We start from the raw sequence: 6,904 nt of genomic DNA, 5'->3' as shown, positions 1-6,904 counted from the left end.
AGTTCGTTCTACTACTGGGGAGCTATGTAGGTGAAACGCCGTTGCCTAGCAGAGCGAGAACCTCCTGCCTTGACCATGCAAGGAGCGAGACGTCCAGTTGCTGCTGAGCGCAGGGGCCTGGCAGGTGTGTAGGGCTGGATGAGGTCTTGGAGGTAGGTAGGGGCTGTCCTGTTGATTGCAGAGGAGGCGAGGGTCAGGGTCTTGAATCTGATCCTGGCAGCGACAGGAAGCCAGTGGAGGGATTTCAGCAGGGGAGTAACATGGGAGAATTTGGGGAGGTTGAAGATTAGTTGGGCAGCTGCATTCTGGATGAGCTGCAGAAGCTGGGTGGTGCAGGCTGGGAGGCCTGCGAGGAGAGCGTTGCAGTAGTCCAGTCGAGCGAGAACCGTGGCCTGGATAAGGAGCTGCGTCGCGTATGTTGTCAGGAACGGACGAATCCTCCTGATGTTGTGGAGGAGGAATCAGCAGCCCTGTGACGTGCGAGAAATGTGCTCCAGGTTGCTGTCGAGGATGACGCCCAAGCTCTTTGCTGACTGAGAGGGTGGTATTGTGGTGCCATCGACGGTGATGGAGAGGTTTTGCAGGGGGGAAGAACCGACTGGGATGAAGAGCAGTTCTGCTTTCTTCAATGACGACGAACAGCGAACGGTTCTTGTAATGTGACATAATGGACGAATAGCGATGTGGCGTCTGGGACACCCCACAACACCTGATGAAAAGTCTAGCATGTCAGAATTTTTTGAGAATCTCCAGTGACGTATTTCGAAGTTGACCAATAGGATGACAGAGTGCTCTCAGCAAACATGGAAATTAGGAATAGTAACAGTATATCATTGTTAAACGTTGGTAATATTATTTTAATTGTGGTTACACATAAAGCGTTACAGTAACTGTCAGTTGCATGGAGTTACAGTAATAACAGTCAGTATTATTATTATGATATTTTTTACAGTTACAGCTACATTTACACTAGTTGTAGAAACTGTGTACTAGAGACAACGAGGCACAATCTGTATCTGCGATTTAGGAGCTGATAGCAAATTCTCCGGTGTAACATTAATGCGTGAACTCAGCAGCAACAACACACAACACTCTCCAGCAATAAACGTCGCCAGGACAACGATGTCAAATAAGCCACATTAAAAACCACATTCATCTGGGGACAGGATCGATGTGAATGATCTCCAGCTACACTGTATATTCAATGTCACTAAAAATTTATTGATCAATAGAATTTTTTTTCAAAATAGAAAACGTTACACTTCATAACGTATTATTGTATTCATAACACGAGGTATGGGCTGGGTAGGTCCGGATGCGGATCGAGGTCCGGACTTGGAGAAGCCCTGCCCTAGGGCTATGTGACTTTTGTATGTAAACTGAACGCATATGCTGTCATTTCAGGCGGTGGTCACTGAAAAGAACTGGAGCCGTTTTCTTGATTTCAGTTATAGTGATTGTGAAACCACCTGATATTAAACATAGTCTATCTTTGCATCTTCATTTACCAGAGAGAGCATACAATACACATAACGCTTCTGTAGCCATGACACTTTCTTGACCCGCCTCCCCGACGACACGCACAGACGTGAATGATGGTTGGTCGGGGTCAAACTTGTAATGTTGCCAGTCTCCCAAGTCGACGAGGCAAGATTTTATGGCACTATGACTGCCCAGTGCCTAGTCTGACATGGTGACCGTCGTGAAAGACAAAAAATCGTGTAGTCTGAACCCGGTATAAACCGGAACTATCACGAGTTTAACGCACAGCTGTGTGTAAAGATAAACGTGATTGCTGTGTAACAACACGCACAGGTTCAGCTGATTCGCAGTTAAACTGTATGGAAACCGGAAGTTGGAAATCTACCCAGACCCAGAGCCCCACTATATAGATATTCTCTGCCAGAACATAGAGTTAACAAGATGTCACTGAATGACATAATTTAGGATTCTCTGCGAGTTGGATCCTCGATGTAATATAATATTATAGGCTATTGTAATTGTTATTAGGCTTGTATATTTCTTATATAATTGATTTCACATCCGCCACAAATAAAGTTTATTTCCCTGCAACAAATAAATAATAAGACCCCTCCTGGATCCTGTCGTGAAATATAGATAATTTCTTGAAAATTGATGGTGCTGCGCAAAAATCCTGGTGATGAATAAAGAATGCGCTACTTAGATTAAGCCTGTTTTGTCTGTCTTTGTGATTAGAAAAAAATCAGCCTACAATTTTTCGAAGAAGATGTAGAGAGTTATCTCCGCAAACCGTAATTATAGGACTATATAAGGAGATATGCCTATATAGCTTTTATTTCACACAGTCAAATAAGTGACGACATAGGCCTACATGGGGGCAGAAATTAACAAAATATTACTACAGTTTGTATGTAGGATGTGATGTAGGTCTCATTCTGAAAATGAGATGGTTTAGTCTCTCCTTAAACCACCTCAGTGTCAGGTTTAAGCAAATACGCACAAAAAGTGACCTCTAGTGGCTGATATGAAATTTCTTGATGACACAGCAACTGAGATCAAGCTAAACCTCAGCAGTAGGTTAAACCACAGGTACCGATGACACAGCAATGGGGCTTAAGAAGCCAAGTGACTTCTTCCGCAACATGCGCATTTAAAACTGTGTTAAACTCTAAACCGCAACTAAACTAACGACAGAGCAATTGCCCTAATAAGGATGAAGAAATAGCCAGGTAGCTTATTGGCTTTGACAGATTGTGCTAGCACAATTTTTGGCATAATTTGTCATGACAAGCACAATTTTCATGATTTTTCCGAAAGAAAGCACTGCCAGGATGGCGATGAGTCTGCATAACAGTGAGAGGTTGAACGGCTGGTGCTCTGGTGCAGTCAGAACAACTTGGAGCTGAACACACTCAAGACTGTGAAGATGACAGTGGACTTTAGGAGACACCCCTTAGCACTGCTCCCCCTCACAATATCCGACAGCCCTGTGTCAACCGTGGAGACCTTCAAGTTACTGGGAACTACCATTTCCCAAGACCTGAAGTGGGAGACCAACATCAACTCCATTCTCAAAAAGGCCCAGCAAAGGATGTACTTTCTGCGACAACTGAGGAAGTATGGTCTGCCACAGGAGCTGTTGGGCCAGTTCTACACCGCAGTCACTGAATCTGTCCTGTGCACATCCATCACGGTCTGGTTCGGAGCAGCCACAAATCAAGATAGGAACAGACCGCAAGCGAACGGTAAGGACAGCAGAAAAAATCATTGGTAATCCCCTGACCACCCTCCAGGACTTGAACTCTTCAAGAACCAGGAAACCGGCAGGGAAAATCATTACAGATTCCTTTTCAGATTCCTACAGATAACCTTTTTCAACTGCTCCCCTCCAGCAGGTGCTACAGAACCCTGTATACCAAAACTACCAGACACAGGAGCAGTTTCTTTCCTCATGCCATCGCCCTCATAAATAGCTGAGCAGTATCATCTGCTATGCCATTATTGTTGCTTGCACCACCACACTTGCAATTTATGTATATTTTTTGCCTATTATATAATCTGTATATTGCTTGTATATTGTGTATTTTTTGTCTGTAAATAAGATGTACATTGTCTCTGTATATTCTGTATATTGTCTGTACTACTGAGAGACACCAACGGCTGGAACCAAATTCCTTGTGTGTGCTAACGTACTAGGCCAATAAATCTGATTCTGATTCTGATATACACATTTCTATGTGTTACCTAGTGGTATTGTGGTATGGCTGTGGTATTACAATTTCTACATGATTAAACATCAAAGGAACGTGCAGGGCAGAACACATGCCTTATGGACTAACATATGGGACTGCTATGAATGTGTTCCGCTTTGTGAAAAAAGAAACCACGGCAAAGATATGCATTTATTTCTCTCTCTTGCGTTCTTTTCCTTTCTCGGGAACTATGCTTAGAAGGCAGTAATTCCGATCCCGATCCTGATCCCAGTTCTCTCCAAGAGGCTTTCGGGACTTTATCTGACAACACGAATCTTGAGAGTCTTGTGGTTTAAAAGTGATGTGTCACGGCTCAGGCAAGGACTCAGGAGCGGACCACGCAAATTTCAGGTTCCATGCGACTTTATTTGAAGGAGGTGACAGCGTAGCGAAAACGATAACAGGCAGGGTCTAAACCAGGCAGGCAGTCCGAGGGCAATTCCGGGGAAGGCGATCGTGGAGTCAGGCAGATCGTGGAGTCAGCCCCTGGGCCCGGGCCCCTCCTGAGTTGCGGGGGGCCCTTCATGGCCCCGATGTGGGCCCCCTTTAATGCACATTCCAGGCTGCGTCCTTACGATCAGTGCTCTTTCTTCTCCCACTGACAAATCAATAAGCGGTGATCCGCTATTTATATAGCTCTTGCCAGGTATACTACTTCATCAGGGTGGGGCTCAAAATTTTGTAATGTATATAGTTTAGCCTAACCCAGCCTCTTAGGGAGCAAGCCAGCTCAACTAGGTGCCGGTCCCAACCCCGGATTAATGGGGAGGTTTGGCATTAGGAATTATAGCCTAAACTATAATGAGAATAGATGATTAACTGTTTAATATTGGCCTATGGTTTTGCACTCCACTCTTGTCACTGGCATAGGCGGGGTTGGGGCCGGGGGGCCCTTGACCAATTTCTGCCCCAGGGCCCTTTGTAAAGTTGTTCCGCCACTGACCGGAACAACGAACAGGCAGGAAAAACCGGCGGGGACGAAACAGGGGGAAAAAACACGCTGTAACGAACTAGCAACGGGACAGGGACAAGCAGGGAAGATATAGGGCAGAACTGACGAGGGATTGGGAAGCAGGTGTGCAGGCAATCAGGCGGGCGGAGACCGGGCGGGGAGCGGGGCAAGGGTAGAACACAAGGAAATCAAATGCACCTGGACAAGGAAAACAAAACACCACAGCTAAGGAGGCGGAGCACTGACATGATGCGCATCATTTTAAATATGAACTGATTGCTGCTGGTGAAATTGACTGAGTAGTGGGGTTTGCCTTTTCTGTTTACAGTTTTTGGAGATAGCTGAAAAGGGAGACTAGAGGTTTAAAGCACTAAAACAGATGATAAAGATATACTTTAGACTGGTAAGGATTTTTTAAGTTGTGCAATCTTCCATCAATCTTCCATGTCATAAAATCTGTTATGTCTTGACATTTTGGAAAAGTCAAGTCATAGTATTCTTATTCTTTAATAACTCAAAAGTTTTATTACAAATTACTATTGTAGATGAAGATCCCATTTAAAGCCATATGATTTACTTAGTGGGTTCTCTTTGTATTATTCATCCTGTTGTGTTGGTGGAGTGCTGTTCAGTGAATCTAGTGGATACCTGTTGAACAGCATGCATAAATTAATAAGACATACTTTGTATGAATTTTTGTGATAAATCAGAATGGAATCAATCAATCCCCCCCCCCCCCCCCCCCCCCCCCCTCGACAGACTTCCCTGAAATGATTGACAGGTACTGCTTTTGTCTTTTGTCTTGCATTCAGAATGCTGTCTCACGGAATTACTCTGAGAAGTCCATTAACTCAATACTTGATTACATCACCACCTCCAAGCAGGCACCTACTGCAGCTTGTGCAGTCAAGTGAACGCATACATTTCTTTATGCTTCAGTGGTCTGTTCCATCCTGGCTGGTTAAGTCGCTCAAGTTGTAAGTTATGTAAGTTAGGTAGTAGATTGAGCTTACCCAATTTACATTAGCTGACTGAGTCCACTTTACACCACACCTGTTCAAAGCCAGGCTGGTATTGTGGTTAAGGAGATGGACTTGTAGTCCACAGGCTACTGGTTAAACACCTTGTTGGGGCACTGCCAGAAAATCCTTGAGCTAGTGTCCTATTGAATCATTTCAGTAGATACTCATTTCAAGAAATGTAAATGTAAGCTACTGAAGTCAGTATAAGTACCTCTGCTAAGCAAATGATTGACAATGTTAAGTAAACCATGTGAAGTGAATTACTTCACCTCTGCTCAGATACTGGTGCAATATGCCTTATTAGCATGAATATTGGGTGGCAGTGTGGTGAAGGTTTTGAGTTGGATTTAGTTGGATGAAGCTGACCCCAAAGGTTGCAGGTTCGATTTTCCACTGGGGAACATGAATGCTAGTTACGTAAGAATATTAAATTAAAAAACAATTAAAAATTTTTTTTGAAAAATACGTTGAGGTAGTGGATGCCACTATGTGCTAGTTCCAGATTGTTAGAATCACTGCAGGGGATCCTTTTAGAATCACAAGAGGCTGAGGTGGCAGTCACAATTTTTCCTTTATTTACAGTCCTCTGGGGTCTATTCCAGTTTGTGTGTGTGTGTGTGTGTGTGTGTGTGTATGTTGAAATATCAACATATTTTCAATATGTTCAGCTCCTGATTATCTGGATTATCTGCTGCAGTTAGCAAAAATGTGTGCATATACAGTTTACATTAACAATTAAAACCAAGGTATTTTTCCTGCTGCGTCCACATGTTTCCACAACAGGGGTCTGCCTAATGCTGTCTAACATTTATCATCTTGATGGAGCACTATACTACTACACAGAAGTACTATGCCACGGAAGTTCAATTGCAGTCCAGATAATTGGAGCTTGACTTGCTTGGTCAATTGGTTTGTGTTTTGCTGCTGCAGTTTCTTGAGACAAAAAATGGCTTTAATGTCCATTAGAAATACTAAAACTCAGGAATTTCATACAGCACAGTGCCATGGAATGACCTGAAGGAAGACATGTTAAATGTTTAAAAGGTAATATGTTTTTTGTAAGATGTAACATTGTGCAATAACTTGAAATGTGACTATTCAGAACAGTTTTCCCCCCATGTGTAAATAAACATGTTTTACATTCTGCAAATGTCTGATTTCAGACATTTGTGTTCTGCAAAAGTCTGATTTTCATA

This window comes from Megalops cyprinoides, chromosome 8 (assembly GCF_013368585.1).
Source record: "Megalops cyprinoides isolate fMegCyp1 chromosome 8, fMegCyp1.pri, whole genome shotgun sequence".
Classification (NCBI taxonomy): domain Eukaryota; kingdom Metazoa; phylum Chordata; class Actinopteri; order Elopiformes; family Megalopidae; genus Megalops; species Megalops cyprinoides.
This window is presented reverse-complemented; position numbering follows the sequence as displayed.